We start from the raw sequence: 19,275 nt of genomic DNA on the forward strand, positions 1-19,275 counted from the left end.
TACAGTTTAAGTAAACATAACATTAACAACAGACCAGGGCTCGGCATCCGTGCGTCAGCCACCTGTAATACTCAACGAGATCAACATTTTACATTTGAAAAAAAAACAACTGAAAATATAACCTGACTGGAATATGGCAACCCCACTTTTCAGGAAATGTTTCAAAACATTCAAACGGGTTTTAATTTGAGGCTCAATCACGGCTGCCGAGCCCTACAACAAACTAACAGTAATGTAAATGAATCAACTTTCTTCATATATGACTTTGACTTTGTTGATTGGCGTATTTTGAAAATCCTAAAGCATTTTTTTCCATGGTAAAAGTTAGTTGTCTTTTTTGATGTTGCTTAATTTTGAAAACACTTTACTTTATTTCAAGAATGATATGATGAAACAAATGTACACACAATTTGAAGCAGAACGGGAACTAAATTTCATGCCTAATTTTCTTAATTTTCTCAGCTCTAATTACAAATCTGCTAAGGAAATATAATTTTTCTCGTACAAAGCAACAAAAGCCTAAGAAGTATTTTTTCTGGTTAAGATATTTGAAGCAGTGTTTTTTAAACTGTTTTTATTTGTAGAATATGATATTCTAGCAGCTTCACACACAGAGGCCTCTAGGGACACTCTTAGTGCCTAAAAATCAAAATGTATTTTATAGAATTATCCCTTTAAAATTAAAGAATTGTGTGTATATTCTTGCTTCAAAATTAAGTTAATTATTCTATTTTAAATGAGATAGGATTGAAAATTGATTTTAAATTCAGGACTTGAAGGCACGAAATGATAATTTGTAGCATTCATTAAATTCCTTTCACAACAAGTTTGGAAATGGTTTCTAAAACGAATTAATGTTAGGTGTTACAGTTTAATCTTGACATACTATTGTGGTCTATTTTTGCTGTGTCTATAGTTTTTTCTTACTTTTTCAATTACTTTCAAAGTTGTTTAATTACTTTAATTGGTGTCGCATAATTATTTAATTAAATGTACTAAAAGTGAAATAACAGAGAAAGGTTAAATCTAATTTCAAAAAGAAGGTCAAGTGAATTATAGAGTAGTTTTTCATTGGCCAAAACCAATTTCATTAATGGAGTAACGGTTGGACAAACTGAAGGAAAATTGACACACGGACAAACGGACACTGTATATGCTATAAAGTTGATGTGCTTAAAAAAACATGTCAATATTGTGGGAGTAACCACAACAAAAAAGTTAAAGAAAGAAATGTTTGAGTAAGAACATAAAAAGGAAATTGATTTAAACCCTATAAACGGAGGAAGATCTCTCAATTCAAAGAAGGTGTATTAACTTTTATTTTTATAGCTAGCCGGTGCTTTTAGTAAGTAGCAGATGTAAAATTTTTCATAGAATTCAGATATGCAATCGGTTTTTTTTGTAGACCTCTTATTTTTTAAGTAATAAACCTTCTTTAAAAAAATAACTAACAAGTACGATATATCCATAAACAGACAGACTTACAAACGGACAGACTTCTATAAAAGAATATCAGCGATACTAAAATTATCTAAAAATGCTCTTTTTACAAATGATCTTAATGTCAAAGAAAACGAAAAATTTATAAACTTTTCCTATTACGATTTAAAAATAAGTTCCTTTAATTAAAGGTTCATAAGTTTTTTTGAAATAAGTCAACAAATTTGAGAATTTTAAAAAGTCTAAACAAATCTTTTACTTTAATATTTGGCTGCCATATTCTACAATTAAATTTTTGACTGTCTATCCTTATCTTTTTTTAAACACAACGAGAAACAGACAAAAAGAAAAGAGATAAAAGTTATTTTCACTGAGGAAATGTAGAAAATGAAAAGCTTATTTATTACATATTCAAGCAAGCGTACTTTTTTACATAGTTGTGTGTTGTATAACTTGCAGGGACGAGGAGGGAAGGGACATTGGACTCTAAATTATATTGGCACCCAAAGAATATAAAAATTATATCTCATTCGTTGGCATAAAAACTTTTGCACAAACCTTTATTGTCCATACTTTTCCACCAATGACTTAAATCTACAGAAGGAGTAGTTTTGATATCTTATTTGGGGATTTACATTAATTTATAGACCATGCCTTATACCTAAAAATTCCTAGTAACTTGTCATAATAAGGAGCCTAATGATTATATTTCACATGTCAGCTTCTTATTACCTACCTACCTAAAAGAAATGTATTTTTCTGTATATTTGGGTCTCTGTTAAAAGGCGTATTTACTATTATACTAGTACCCAAAGTTTTAAAACTCTGTTACCTTATTCGTTGTCCATAAAACTGTATCTATTGAATTTTGAATGATTACTTCAAAACTAGTGGTGCCTAAACTTTTCAACTAACAGTTTTGACATACAGGAAGATTTTTTGTTTATTATCATTGGAGCTGTATTTTAATTTATCGTTAATTGTCTTTTCCCTTAAGATCACTGCCTATAATAATTTCTAATGCATAAGTTTAAATGAAAACTTATGTTTTAGTTTTATATTACTTAAAAGCTATAAGTTACAAGATACATATTTTCACAAGTTTAGCTAATATCTTTCCAATATTTACTTTCCTCATTTATGGGTTCGCCTTCATTTCCGCTATATGTATCAGATTATGAAAATCTATAAACCGCAAATTGTTGTTGGGCACAAACTGTTTTTTTTCATTACAACATCTAATTTTGGATATTGTGTATTTATCCGGATATTAAACACTTAATTGAAATAATTAACGCGGATGTAATGAAACACCCATGGATAACATTTATAAAGTCAATATTATTCTTACAACGTTAGGTTAGGTAAGAGAAAATTTCATTTATCTAAAGAAATACAAGACTTAGATATTATATAAAGTAAAAAGCATTTTTAAGTGCCCGAAACCTTACTTTTCATATTTACAAGACAAAATATTTTGTGGTTAATCCTAAAGTCCATGAGTCACATTTGTATGACAGCAGGCAGCAGGCTTGGTTAGACTTAAAATCTATAGTGATTCTATAATTTCAAATAACTCTAGAAATTATATTTGAAAATCTAAACAGGTGTGACAATGACAAGCTTATGAAAGCTATTTTGGAAGATTCCCCCCCCCCCCTCCCCCCATAAATACGAAATAGGGATAAGCTTCCAGAAAATTGAATTTAGAAAATTATAATACTTTAAAGTAAGGGTCGAATGGAAATTTTTGTAAAGTGTGAAAAAACAACCTACATAAGTGATAAAACGATACATATATTAGAAATAGAAATCTAGTTTTTTAAGCAGCCTATGGTGACTAATAAAAATGACGTCATATAACTATAATTGACTAATGGTAAAATGTATACTGGCCTATCATTAGTCACTTCAATTGTATGACGTAAATGTTTTTATTTGGCACTATAAGCTGCTTCTATTTTTAATGATATCAAATAATACGAGTAGAATCTTTTTGAGAGAAAACTGAAAAGTCCCTTGTTTAATTTTAAGTTACTTTTCGTGTCTTTTGAAGTGTCCAAAAATATACAAAGTTTTGGACATGTGTGTGTATTTTTAAAGTTCTTTTAAAAATACACCTTTAAACTAAATGCCTCTTTTTCTTAACTTCTTCCTATCTCATATTGCCTTAAAATATTCAAAAATTGTTCAATTTGTTTGTAATTTTAGTTTTTAAACAAGGATAACTATGTCCAAAAATAGTGTAGCATAAACTATTTAATAAAACATTTTGAAAAAGAACAGTAAACTATAATGCATAATCAGTAAATGTTTACAGCACTTTAATTTTAAGAAAATTAAATTCTCTGCTACAAGCACCATTTTGGTCAAACGGAAGTACGTTCATGTCTTTATCATAGAAAAGTTACGTTAAGATAATAAGCCCTTAAAACCTCAGAGCTCTATTGAATTGTCATTTAAAGCCCTACGGCAAATAAATGCTTATATTTACTCTATAAGAGGATTTATTGTGGATTAGTAAGAAAATTAAACATATGTATTTATATACAATCTACATATGTTTAAATTGGTAAATTGAAATATAATCCACTTAAGTGTAAACAAAGCAAAATTATTTCAAATAAAAGTATAAATCCTGTAAAACTTGTATTTTGTTGACATTCAATATTAATGGTTTATGTCGACTATAAGTAGGGATCTTAAGGGATAAGCCAATGGACGATAAAATGCTGAACATCCCATATAATGAAAAACACAAATTCTCCTTTTTTATATCAAATTTTTTTGTTGAAAAGTTTGGACATTACTACTTTGGACAAACCAATCATAATTCAATTTAAATAGTAAAAGTTTTTATTCCAAGAAATAAGACTGATAACCTATTTATAAAACTTTGGGTACCACCGTAATTAAAATTCCAATCCCCCTCCCTTTCTTTTCATACCTATTGAAAGAATAAGAACACAAAAATATATAGAAAAATGTTGCATAAAAATGTACATAAATTTAGTGCCTGCCTAAAAACACAGTAGGAAGTGATTTAAATCTATAGCTTTGACCATAGAAACAAAGACATTCATGTCCATCAATAGCGTAGCATTCATATTAATTTAGAAAATAAAACAGTATTGAAGTTTAGCAAGAATGACAACATCTATAAATAGCAAAGCACAAAAGAATCGTCAACTGATAAATTAAGTTGTAGATAAGAGGGATATCCTCGCCAAAAAAACAGTATATCTTCCTTAACAGCCAAGAAAATCACCCCCACCCCCTAATAGCATAACGGACTAACAGACATTCAGTAGTTCTGCTAAAAAAGGAAATTCAAAAGCGTTGGGGATGGCTTAGTTTAGCTAGGATATCTAGTAATAATGACAGCGTTTGATGTTTGGATTTAACACCTAACATAAATAATATATACTTGAAGTTTTAGCTACCTTAATTATAGAGCAGCTACTCTGAGCTGCTAAAAACAACAAAAACCAAGCTTTCTTTCAAATATTTTAAAATCAAGTTAAAAGAAAAAGTTTCTCGCCATAGGGCAACAAATCAAAATTTTTGGTCTTAGGATTGTTTGCTTGTGAATAATAACAATTGAATTTCAGTCTCCTCGTGCATGGAAGCGTTGTGTTATGCTTAACATATTTAATGATTTTAGAAACGTACCATTTTTAAAAAGATGCTTCATGGATAAGTTCGTTGAAAACAGATAGGGAGGGAACATTGGAGTACAAATTATAACAGTCCCCAAAGTTTTTATAAACACTTTGTTTGATTCGTTGGTTACTTTATATAAAAATATTCAAACTAGCACTGTTAAAAGTTTTTAAAATTAATATTTAGTCTAGGTACATAATCTGTCATCATTGGGGATGCACATTCATTTATCGTCCATTGTCTTATCCCTTAAGATCCCAGAGATTTAAAATTTTTACAAAATGCCCAAATCGAATAGTTTCCCTTTCTGTAAAGATAAAAAGAAGCTAAATCATTTTATAGTGTGCGTGTTTATATTCTAATATGATGAATTAAAGGTTGGGTCTCAAAGTCAATACAGTTACAGTTTTATGACAGCGAATAGATAGGCTAGCAAAAGTAGAAAATGATAATCCGCTGGATTACAACCGGCTCTGGGCAATACTTAAAAATCATGTATTGCATCGTATTATAGACAATTTTTGCGAATAATAAAATAAAGATCATGATATAAATACCAGTTTTGTTAGGCTGAGCCTTTGGCTCCTCGGGGTAAACAAAACGGGATTTTATCTCATTATAATTCATTTTACTATTTGCGGAAAGATGTCTATAAAACTATATGATATATACTATAACTAAATTATCTGGAAATCAAAATATGATTAATAATAGACTTTGGTAGTTAGAAAAAGATAAATAAAATTTACCATAAGCATCCAAAAAATAGTACCTTGGCATAAAAATGTCTGAATTTTATGAAAGCATGCTTGATTAGTTTAAACTATTTCACTAAAAATTTTAATCTACGGAAGTGTTAATTTTGTGAATTAAATTGTGTTGTATAATTGTCTTATCCCTTAAGATCCCTGGCTATCAATCAACATTTTTTTTCTACAAAAAGAAAATCAATAATGCCATTAAACTACAGGGGGAAAAAGTGACAGGTCATTTTTGAAAGCAAAATATTGCATGTAGTACATGTCAAAAAAGGATGACAACACAACATCCATAAGAATCTAAGCACTCACAAAAAACATGGAATTGACAAACGGACATAGTGAGTTATAGAGGATTTGTCTTTTGGCTCATGACCGACAGACAGACGGACGAAACATGTGTAAACTAGATGCACAAATGTTATGCGTTACGGACATGAAGACAAAAGGAGCTTCGCTTCTAAAAAAATTAATACATAAAAAAAGTATTTTAAAATATAACCTAAAAGTTTGTTTAAAGAGTTCAGTACTAAATAGAGTATTAGAATAGATAATCTAAATAGGTAGTTTTGGGATAAAGCTTTTAGAGAGGGTAGGGCAGCAAAACATTCTAACATTTGAAGAAAAATTAGGGATCTTGCAGGATAAGACAATGGACGATAAATTAATGTCGCTAGTTTGGAACCAACCAATTACAACTCAATAAATGTACCCACATTTTTTGAGCTAACAAATAAGATAACGTGGTTATAAAACTTTGAGTACCTGTATGATTTTAAGGCTAATGTCTCCTCCCTAATAGAGATTACTACTCTAATCTAAAGCTCTTTTTAAGCCATACTAGCTAGCCATGTCTAAATAATCAATAGCCCACATAAAATCATTTAATATCCACCTACGTGAAAACACAAATATAGATAAAACACCCATTACATGCCAAAAATTCTAACATTTCACATAAATCAAAGAAATATCAAATAAAAGGACTTAAAATTGGTCAAATTTATACAAAATTAGATAACAATTCTCACGATCAGACCTTTATTTTACGATTTCAAGTTATTTTAGATTTAAATTGCTTTTGTAATTTTATCTAAGTGAGAAATACAGAGTTTAGGCTAGTTTTCATTCGCCTAGTCTCATTAATGAAAAAAAGGTTATTTCTTAGAAATTACTCTTTTTGGTATATAACCTCCTTCCCCGTCCCTTCAATTTTTGTAAAAATATTTTCTTTTTTTTATGCCCTATTTGTGGTTTGGCCATACAAATGTAACTTTCCCCTATTTCATGTTTAATTTTAGCAATAATCTTTCAAACACAAATTCTAAGATTAAATCTGACCCTAATGCGGGCAGAAATTTGTTTGCTTAAATATAATTGGCAGAATTATTTGTTTTACACTTTACCTAATCCTAATTTAAAGTAGCTGAAGTACAACATTCTGCCTTTCTGTTAAATAAGTTCTCGTAAACAACTGGAAATTTTTGTTTTTGGAAGGAAAAATACTACTCCCCAAAATGTTTTTTTAGGTCTAACCCTTCTCCCCCCCCCCTTGTCTATCTCGTGTGGAGAAGCCCTAAGAGGTTAAGGGTAGAATACCAACATATTTTGATTTTCTGGGAATCTTTGGATTTTTTGTATTGTTTAATGCTTTTTTGGAATATTTATCCTCCCCTAAATGTTTCTAGCTTTTAGGATATCAGTTACCGCAATCACGAAACGTTATCCCCACCCCAAATGTGGGATTGGGGTGCATATGTATGTATGTACGTACATATGTTGCGTTTTAGCGTAGCTACTTTATAATACACCCATTTTTAGGGATATTAAGGGATAAGACAATCTATAATACAAATTAGCTTGATATCTGTCTGTCCGTCTGTCCCTTAAGATCTCGGCTACTGAACCGATCGGGTTCTACTCTTCAGGGAATATACCCACTGGTCCTGTGGTTGTTTTAGGATCCAAATTTTTTTTTTTGATTATGCAGATGATGAAGATGATGATCCACCACATGTACTACAAATTACCTCTTGGGGCAAAACCCCTAGAGGCTAGGGGCGAAGTCGCTAGTGGACAATAAATAGATACAAATCCACAATGAGGATAAATAAATTAACCAATCCAAATTTATTAATAGTAACCAATGTTTTTGAGTCAACGAATAAGATAACGTGGTTATAAAACTTTGGGTACCAGTGTATTTAACAGTCCAATGGAAAAATGTTCTTCTTTAATTATAGTCTGGATCTATCACCTAATAGTAATCATGTATAATAGTATACTATTCTTTTTCGGTCTATTTTGTTTGGAAATATACATTTTTATTCTGCTTATTCAGTTGAAATGTTCGTTAGTCCAACAATTTCAGACATTCGCTTTATGGATGTTAACATTCTTGTAAGTATATGAATAGCCACTTTGCTGTTTGATTACAAAGTCTGATAACTTCAGGAAACTTCAGTTTCTAGAAGTTATAAAAGCAACAAAACAAACTTAAATAGCGCAGTAATGAAATAGTAATTTGGAATTAAGTAAAAATTTGTGTTATTTTTAGGTATGCTTCATAAAGGTCCTGGGATGGTTTCAGGCTATTTCATTTTAGGATTATCTGAAGCTATTTTCTGTATCTTCTATACCAGTTTGAATACATATCTCTAGACGCTAAGGTCGCAGCAACTTGTATTTATAAAGTAGTAAGGTCTTGAAATGGTTTTAGGCTCTTTTTTTTAGGTTTATGTCTTGGGATGGTTTTAACTTTTCTGCCCTTCCCTAACCATTCGAATACAAAGACCTTAGAGGCTAGGGGCACAGCTGCTAGTGATGTCATAATAATAAAGCATGTCTGTAATATTTCGTCCATAATCACTTAAATTCCATATGAGAGATATGAGATATGGAATTTAATATACCCTGCATTGGCCTATCCTTGTTTCTATATTGCAACAAACTTTTAGTCAACTCATCAAATATTTAGCCAATACAGATGCTAGCCACGGATGTAAAGGGATAAGAAATCCCCCATGATGATAAACAAAATTACCCCTTCTGTACATAACGATTAGTGGTTGAAACGTTTGAACACTCAACTTAATGAAACAGCCAATCACAATTCAATAGAAGTCCCAAAAGTTGTTAAGCCGACAAATAAGAAAACGTTATTATAAATCCTTGGGGACTAGAATAATAAACAGCCCATGTCCCCGCCCTCTGTGGATGCTAGTGGTTTAATAGGGGTTCCTATAATAAGTCAGTAACAATGATATCACAGTTTTTTTAAAATGTTATAACAGGCGAAATCATAGTGTCATACCATATCATGCAAAACTAACATAATCGCCTTTAGAAAGCTTTAACAATCTCAGTTTAACCTGATTAAAAATTTAACTGTTTTTCATGAAATTGCAATTTGCGAATTCATATTTTATCATACTTTCAAAATATGATACTTTTATGTTTCAATATTATGTAAACTTAACGAAAAAAAGCACATAATGTTACGCAAAATCTAGGTAGAGGTTTTTGTATATTGTTAATGTTTTAATTTATGTGGCATAATAAAAAGATAAAAACAACAACAAAAAAAGCCGAATTGTTAATTTATTTTTGAATGATAAGACTTAATTAATTATGATAGCGTTTGTATAATAAGGAATGTTTCATTTAAGAAAAGTTGTAACTTTTTTGTTTCTTGATTTTTTATAAGAAAATCATATGATTAATATTATTTCATTTTTTGCAGGTATGTTTCATTAAACTACAGATTAACAGATAAAGTGAGAGGTAGAGTTATAAATTGGCTGATCTACCAAGGTATCTTTGTGAGACTAAAGGTTTTCTTTAATTTGCTACTTTTGTCATAAAAATTTGATGGAACTCAAAATAATGCTAGGGGGCTGTATTAAGCACACCCTAAAATTTTGATACCTCCCTCAAACCAAATCTTTTTCACATCCCTATACTCTACACTTCTGGATAGAATGGCAGTGAATTTAATCTACAATTAGATCCTCCTTAAAGTTTACACAACAGGGGAAAGATTAGTTTTTTAAGCTATTGATTATCCCTGTTACCCTAGATGGTTGCAATCAATTAAGTTAATGATTATATACAGGGTGCGCCACATAAAACCGGACTTTTTTAAAACGGTCATAGCGTCAAAACTACTTGACCAATCAGGATGTTTGACCCCACTATAAAAAGCTTAGGTAATGACCTTTTAGCACAAAAAAAATTTTGGACAAAGATGGGCTCGTACTCCGAGCTGACCGCGCTTATGTTCAACAAGGCAGATTCGAAATGCGCTGGTGATGTAATCTGGATTCTCGACTAGGGCCCACTAAATCGGACCTCAGCCCATCTGTAGATGAGGTAGAGTTATGCAACTTGCTGGGGATACTCTTAGATACATGAGTAAGACACTAGAAAAGACCAGAGCACTCTATCTAAAATGGCTTGGCTGTAGTACTCCGGCAAAGTGAAACATGGCAGATTTAGAGACGTCAAAAACGTCAAAAATCGTGTAAAATCGTGAAAATTTCTCGGTTCTCGACGTTAGAGACCCCTATGGAACTTAAAAACTCATTTTAGACTATGGGTTGCGCTGACAACCCTAGCTGAATCTTCATGCCATTTCCAAAAAGGTATAGCACGTCGTTCTAGCTCAACTGTGATCCAAATAAAGGCCTCCGTGTCAAAGGGTAGCTTGAAAGTTGGGTTAATTTGGATCCTGCGGTTACTCACAATCCTAAGGAAATGTGGCCTCCCAGCAGCCAGATCTTAATTCAATGGACTTTTGGGCCTGGAGCTACTTTGAAGCAGGTACCAATAGACGTGCTCATACTACAAAGACCTCCCTCATTGCCACTATCAAGGAGAACTTCGCCAGCTTGGACAGGTACATTTTGACCTGGGACTGCCGGCGGTTGAGGAGGCGGGTAGAGGCGGTGATTGATGCTGGCGGCGATTTTATTCAATGATCTAATAGTCATATACCTAGTTTGCTTCCCAGTTTTTAAAATTTAATTAAATCTTTAAAATTGACGATTTTATGTTAATTTGTTTACAATTTAGAAAAAGTCCGGTTTTATGTGGCGCACCCTGTATTTGTCACCATTTCCACACCAGATTTTAGTGCCTTAGGTCTTTCTGAGGGAGAGAGGGATGGTTTTTAAATACACTGTCAAATTTTAGTTCTTTTTTATATCAACATATTAAAGTACGTCTCCTTTATGACATTATAAAAACAATTTATGTCTTATACCTATTTGATTTTTTTAATTCAGAAATGGTAGTTTTTTATTATGTTAAAAATACTGTATTGCTTTCATCTAAGAATAAGAATAGTTTGAAGCAATTGTGGCATTTAGAGGCAATAAAGTTTTCCTAAAATGTAATATCCTTTTCTGTTTTTAAATATAAAGTATTAGCTTTTTGTTCTTGCACAATTCTTCTTGCCCTACCCTTTTTTCATTCCATCTGTTGAATTGCTGTGCACGCCACTGGTTAAGTTTATGTACAGTTTTCATATTTGAAATTGTCAACCCTTTACCCCTCCCCAAACTATAGAAAAATTCAAATTGTGGCTGTTCCTATCTTATGAAAATCAAATCAACCTATAAACAATTTAGATTAGATTAAACCTTGTTAAGCAAATAAAGTCATTAAGTGTTAAATTATCCTAAATTAACTTTTAAATGCTCTAATAGTTTTACTCAGACCAATGGGTATATTATTACTTGGATCTTACACCAGACTTTTATGTTCTCAAGTAAAGTGAAACACGTAGCGGGCTAAAATAACGATTCCCCCTTCAACCCTAATTACCCCTCCCCTCCTACTGGTTGAACGAACTGACTTATAAATAAGTCCCATGTTAGAAAGCTAAATTGACGACTATTTTTTCCCCTGTCATAATATCCATGTATATTCTACATTCATTCTCGTGTCAATTTAACAAGAATTTATAAAGGCAAATTTGAGTTTAAATTCTACTGTCAGTAAAATATGCATTTTATGTATAGATACTACGCTCAAAAAATTGATAATTTAATTATCAGAAACTGAAAGAGACCATTTTCTATGAATTTTGCTAATTAACACTTGGGGCAATACATTTTTGGCAAGGTATCTCAAACAACGGACATGAAATATATTTCGAAAGAAAATTGAAATCAAATCTAATGTAAGAAAATACATCTTTATGATGATTTTGATGAATGACATATAGTAGCTGTGGCGGAACTTGATTAAGATAGCGGCTGTCGAGCCTTGATTTTTTGTGCATTTTTTATTGTTTATATTCAACATTGCCATTCTTTTGGTTTCACATTGTCTCAATTTTTTTGGACACTAGAGCGTTTATTTCCAGGAAATCTTTATGCTTAAAAGATTTTTAAAAATTCATTAATAAATGTTTTAAGTATAGATTTAAAACCGAGACAACTACATGGTTCCAGTGATTGGGGCCTTTTTTGTCTGTTATCAAATTGCTTTCTGCTCTTTTGTGGCTGTGATAATATTTCTGACGCTATTAGTTGATATTCAAATACCCAATTGAAAGACGGTACAGGGTCCCCACCCCGTGGACATACAGTTCACTTATTTAGCCCTCTATTCTTTTACTTTTATATATTAAAAGTTCTCCCCCTTTAGACGCTAATATATTTAGGACAAAAAGTTAATACCTAGGTATGTATTTATTTATTACTTCGTACTAAAGACGATTTACAAATGTACATATAGCTGTGTTACTTCTAGATGTTATCATCCTTGTTTAGACATTTTTTACACCTAGTTTAAATCATCCTCCCACGTTTTTCAACACAGTTGTAAATTATTTTTTAAGAATTCCGCTTTCCATACCTATTTGGGAATGACAACTAGAACTAATTTGAAGGGAAAATAGCTCTACTTGCAAGAAAGTATGTAAAAATCCCCCCCTCAGTAAAAAATCTATTAGTTCAATTATTGGTTAATTTAATTTGTAATTTAGGAGGGAGGGGGCTAAAAATAATTTTTGAAATCGTAAAGTTTTCCATGCCCGTAAATTTTTCAGATTTGTCCGTAAAACTGTCACGTCATGTGCGTTTAATTGAAAGATTATGAAAAAAATTGCATGAAAATCACATTAGACAAGCTCATCTTTTACAAAACAAGGATGGCAGCAACCACACTTCACAAATGAGACCGATTTATATATTTACTTTATGCAACTTTAAAACTTTAAAAAACCCGCAATTTATTTACCTTCTGTAAAGTTAAAACTAATATGAAACTGCTTAAATAAAAAATTTTGCCGTTTAGGCGAAAGGACAGACAGACGGACACTAGATACATAAAAGCTTCGCTTTCAAATTAGATGATTTTGCAAAACTCAAGATTTATCAGGGAATGAGGGGATATTGGACTGTTAATTACACTTTTACCCAAAATTTAATTACATTATCTCATTCGTGTACGTTTATTGATTTTGACTAGAAGTGCCTTATCTTTTCAAACAATAATTTTCATGCACAGAAGGCATAATTTTGTTTATCATCATTGGTGATGAACGTCATTTTATCGTTCATTGTCTTATCCCTTAGGTTCCCTGGGGATTGCAAACGGAAATCCTGAAAAACTAAATACATAGGAAATGTTTAATTGAAAAGGGTTACCAAAAGGTTATAAGAAAACGCGGTAAAAAGTTGAAATATTTAAAATTATATCAATAGAGGGGGCACGAGCTATATCTAACACATCCTACAGGATTAAAGCACTGCACTGTCCTAATTTTGTATTGGGTCTTGCAAATCAGCTGATAGCTTGGGAAATAAAACAATGGATATAGAATATAAGTGGATATTATGACAGATGCTAACATAGTCAGTTCGTTCATCAAGTAAGAGGGTAGAAGATTTTAAAATTGTTGCTACTTTTGGAACTCATCGTCTTTGCTTTAATATATTATCATGAAGATAATAAAAATGTCTAAATTAAAACTAAAAATGCTATGCCATCTAATATTTAATCTAAGAACAAGTATGTAGATAAATGTTAGGGCCAAAAAAGTTTCGCCGCGAGTGACAAAATTTCACAAATCTTGCATTTTCTTTTTGACCATTACAATTTAACTAGAAGGGAGAGGAAAATTGCGGTGAAATTAATTTGCACCCCCTTCTATCTATCTCTGATAAAAATACAATCTACTAAAAGCATTTTAAACTGGGAGGTAATCAAATTTACCGTCAATGGTCCATTCCATGTATCCATGCAATTTACAGGTTTTAGATTATAGCATTCCTTAAAGATAGAAATATTTTTCTAAATAGTTAACATTAGAAGAAATATGATTTATTTTGCCTTAGCTTTTCCACCAGTTAAATTGATTGAAATTTGGGACAGAATATTTTATTTAATAGCATGCAATAATTTCGATATGCCTTAATAGACTAGAATTTGCTTTTTATTATATTTTAGTATTTACATTATGACGACTTCAGTCTGTAGAATGTTTTTCTTTACTTGAATACAGTTTTTTTAAGGGTTCTATATCTATATAGAATATTTTCTTATTTGTAATTTAATTTGTTTTTACTGTAATGTAACAATATTTTGATTTTTTCTAAATAAAAGGGAAGTGCGATAATTGTATGTTTTACCTAAAACGTTTCCTTTCAAATATTATAATGGATTTTTAATATAAAACATTAAAGATCTTTAAAAAATGAAAAAATTATAGAAAATCTTTGTTAATATACACATATTAAAATTTTGAATCTATACATGATCTATTAAAAATGGCGGGTTTTTCAAAATGTAATGCATTGTTTTAATATTTAGCATTGTCATGAGTTTTCAGGTTTTGACGTGGTACACGAACCTTAGTCTTGATAAAATAACAGCACTTTAGGATCCTGTTCAAAGCCTAAATCATGCTGTTATGATAGGGTTCTCGTCAATTTTAAACCCCAAATAACAGGCCGAAAATAGGTATTAGTCAGTCAGTTGTGTATAGAAATTTTGTAGGGTGGAGAGGGGGTAAAAAGTTGGGTAGGTGGGCAGGGGATTAGTTCAGTAAAAATTGGAATAGGGGTAATAGTTAAATTGTATTTAAAAATATGAACTGTCATACTTGTATTTTGTTATTATACCGTATTTACCATGTCAAATTTTAGTCAGCCATAACCCCTTGTATTTGATGCTTATTAATTGACCTTAGTAATGGCTATCGAATAAGAGTATTTCGATTTTAAATAAATAATGGCAATTCATATTTTAGGTTTTTTTTGGGCACAATTTGTCAATAAATTGACGAATTTCTCTACTCAAATATGTAAACTTAATGATTCCCCGGCTAATTAGGCACGATATAGTAGCTCTACTTTTTGTGAATGTTCGTTTGGTCGTTTAATTTGCTAAGCTTCACCTTTTTGTTTGATGTCATCCTTGTTTCTCGAATAATAAAGCAAATCTGTGAAAATCTTTCAGGTTTTTATTGAATTTTTTTTATCCATTTATCCATCCTTAAATCCTTGGAGAGTAGAGTATATTTAGACGCAGGGGGTAATAAAATCATCATACACATAGAAAAAAGTGGGGAGGGGGTGTAATAATAGGGCAGGTATAAAATTGGCTTGTCAATGGGAGGAGTTATTCCACCTGTGTGTGAGGGATGGGGACGAGAAATCCCCCACCCCCTTCAAGCAACCCCCCACTAAGTTAGAGTTAGAAATAAAGCCATTTAGGGGAAGGTTAACATTAGGGCGCCGGTCTTAATGTTATTGTTATAGGGGGTGGGTATAGGGGGTGGTGGGGGGTGGTTATAAGTCGCCGGTAGCTTAATGCATATACATATACTTCGTATATTAATATTGTTATTAAACCTGACTCAACCTAACCTAATATTTATTAAATAAGGGTTAATTTAGTTATCAAATGGTTACGCTAAGGGTTAAGTGCTCTTAAAGCATTCATTTTCTTTCAAACCGGTGATTTTGTAACTATAAGCCAGTGATATTGTTACAAATTATAGTAGCTTCGCTATTTTATAGACTTTGATAAATAATATATTTGTTAGAAGAAACTACAAAACACAGAATCAAAACATATAAAGATAACTGTCTTTTAATTGTATAAATAATTAGGTAATACTTTTATTTTTATGTTAAAACCTTTTCAATTTTTTAAATATGTATATATGAAAATATAGGTAACAATTTTCATTTAGAATAGCATAAAAGTATCAAATAAGATATACTTCTAGTTTTAGTCAAAGCTTACTGATTATTAAACTAACTAAATTATTAACTAAATTACATTATTGTCAAAATTCTTATTATTTTCAATTGCGGTTTACAAAATTTCTTACATATACATACCACTAAATTATGCTTATTTTAGTGAAACAAATTATAATCTACATGAAACTTTCTTTTGAAAAACAGAGGGAAGTCAATTTTTCTCAATCATATTTAAGTTGTTTCCCAATAAATAAGTTTTTCTAGTGAAATAATATTTTTTAGTACATTACTTATTAACACATTTATTTCTGTTTCTGACATATATCCAGTTTTTGTGTTGAAAATAAAATAGTTTTCTATTAAATAGATTAAATACTGGGTATTGTTTGGATTCCAAAGAATCAAGGACCATCATGCCAATACGTAGCGCACCAATGATTAGCTAACAACATTTTTACCTACATACAAACCCCAATTATAGGCTAGCTTTGCTACTGTAAAAAGGACATACTATTGTCATAAACACAGTTATTTGATGTCATAAACACATGGTACATTACAAAATTATTGTTGTGTAGATTAATTTAACTATAAGCATTAATAGTTATAAGTTATTACAACTTGGTTAAAATACTTATAATAATGTAAAAATATTTAGGTGTATTTTTATCATCAAAACTGTTAATTTGACAGCTAATTGAATTTCGTGGGTGTGAAAATGACAATAAAACTGTGTTTATGACAGTAGTAAAGGTGTAATTTTGACAGTGGATAAAAAAATATTGCCAAAAACACAGCTAAATCGAAATTGACAAAAACACACCCACTTTTTGCTAGTGGTAAAAGTGGCAGCACCCCATGTAAGGTAGCCCTACAAATAGTGAAATTAATGACATAAAATTAAAATTGATAGGTTTAAATAACCCAAAGGTATTTTGCTCCCCATAAGACTAGAAAAATTGTTGACATTTTTAAATTTCACCCCCCACCTGAGTTTTTGTTAATAAACTTTAAGGTCCAATTTATCTAAAATGGGTAAACATTTTTTTATGATTAACAATTTAGTCAAATTTAAGGCACATAAATGTAATGCAAAAAAGATATTAGATCAATTGACATTTAACAGACACGGATGTACTGACAAGTCATAGTTATACAGTAGCCTTGCTACCTTTCTAAAAAAGTGGTAGTCTCAAAGTTCAGTAACCAATGACTTTTTGCACCCAGGCCTATAATTTTTACAGACATTTGTTGTTATCCTCCCTTTAATTTGCCAGAAATGCCCATATATGAGCACAAAATCTTCAGGCATTTTGCAATTATTTGATTCTTGTTGAAATATTTGAGTTACAGGGGAAGGATAATGGCTATTGAATTAATGTTTTTGGATGGGGGACATTTTTCTATTTTCTTATCTCATAAAGATGTATGTATACTAATGTTGTTGATCAAATTATGACAGGGTTTACATGGGGATTCCCATAAAAATTTGCATTGTTATTATTTAAATTTGTATGTACAATCACTGTATGTATACAAAATGTATGCATTATTTTCCGCAAATGTGTGCAACATTATTAAAATACCAGAACCGCAAAGATTATGTCCTATAATAAAAAGTAATAAAGTTTTTGTTTGACCAAAGCTAAAATGGCTGGTCCGCATGGTCAGTACATTTCAGGGAAGTTCTAAAATTGGAATGTATTTTGGTTACTTTCATCACCATCGCCGCACTCTCCTAGAGCCTAGTATAGGGGAGACGCAATTAGTATATATTGCTTTACATACCCTTTAGTTTGTTATGAATTGTACATATGCAAATATAAAAGAATATGTATATTCAATATTGGCAAGTGATTACACACTCTTAAGACTCATGCTAAGAATTTTGACACTTTGAAGCACACTTATTTTGAATATTATTAAAATTTATGCATGTACTTACAATATTTACTTTGTAGGTTACTCAATATTTTAATATTTAACAAGTTTCACAAATTTTTACCTACTAACAATAATCACGTAAATTAGAGTTTTTCTTGGTTCTTGGTTGTAAGCATAAAAAGTAAAAAATCATTAAAACGAATTCAATCAACTCGAAATTCTTTCAGACCTTGAAAGGTTACACTTAAGTCTCTTAATAAGAAGATAGTAAAAGTGGCTGACTCAGATTATGACGTCAAAAAAAATTAACCAATGAGAGGCCACTATAAATTTTACCATTGGTCAATTACAGTGTATACTGGCCTCTCATTGGTTAAATTTTTTGACGTCATAATCGAGTCAGCCACTTTTATTAGCTTCCTTAATAATAACTCTTTTTGAGAAAGAAAACTAAAATTTCCCAAAATTTGTTCATAGTGAATGTATAAAAGCTGTGTGGTCCTAATTAGAGTTTTCATTATTGAAAAAAATAATTTCAATTTCAAGATTTAATTTCTTGCTAAATGCTAACACAGGTTCATGGGAAAAATCGTATTTAATATTTTGTTAATTCTGCTCTTTCTATACAAAATCAACTTAAATAAAAAATTTAATAATGATAACAAGGACAAAATAAGCGATGTGTAAACGTTCTAATCTACTGTGTATAGTTTAGACTATGTGGATTGTGTGTGGGTGGATTGCGGATTCTAGCAATATTTTTAAACTTTTATTAAATAAAAAAAAAAATTCAAATTTTGCTACAAAAATGATAGAAATTAACAATGCGAATCCGCAATTTTAATTCCGGCTTCGGATTCTGGGTCCAAATATTGTCCAATAATTAGGCGGATTTCGGATTCGGATTGCCAACCCTGGTTTAGACTTTACAATTTCATAACTCACTCTGAAGAATTGACGTTGGGACATACTTAAATATCCTAGTTATAGAGTGGCTGCTATTTGAAATACCAAATAAATTTTATTTATTTTACTAAACATTAGAATTATTGAGTTCTATTGTAACAATAATAATAGGTGTACTTTAGGGTGGGTCGATTTTGGACATTTTTTTTCTGAGGCCAAAGCGGGGATCTGCACTCAATTTATATAGATATAATACACCTCTGGATGATTTAAAATTTATCCTAAGTCTTAAAACCGCTGACGACCAGACATTCAATTGTAAAGCTATTTGTAAATGGGAGTCAAAAATTTATTGCTTCATGGTGCTCCCTGGAAAGGCCTTGAGGAGCTGAGTCAGGAAC

General features: G+C 30.9%; 1 protein-coding gene across 3 annotated transcripts in view; it reads left to right on the top strand.

The window, feature by feature from the left end:
• LOC145325174 (delta(14)-sterol reductase TM7SF2-like) overlaps positions 1–19,275 on the top strand; it is a 38,385-nt gene that overhangs the window by 7,181 nt on the left and 11,929 nt on the right. Inside the window, exon 1 of one of the 3 annotated variants that reach the window (XM_080168042.1) lies at positions 9,594–9,644. The exons of 1 other annotated variant lie outside the window; for it this stretch is intronic. The gene's annotated coding sequence lies outside the window, so the exon portion shown is untranslated. Of the gene's footprint in view, positions 1–9,593; positions 9,645–15,543; positions 15,989–19,275 lie in introns of those variants that run through there. One more of the 3 variants, XM_080168040.1, reaches the window with a different exon arrangement.

Source organism: Acartia tonsa, chromosome 7 (genome assembly GCF_053477335.1).
Source record: "Acartia tonsa isolate MP-2025a chromosome 7, ASM5347733v1, whole genome shotgun sequence".
NCBI classification, from domain to species: Eukaryota; Metazoa; Arthropoda; class Copepoda; order Calanoida; family Acartiidae; genus Acartia; species Acartia tonsa.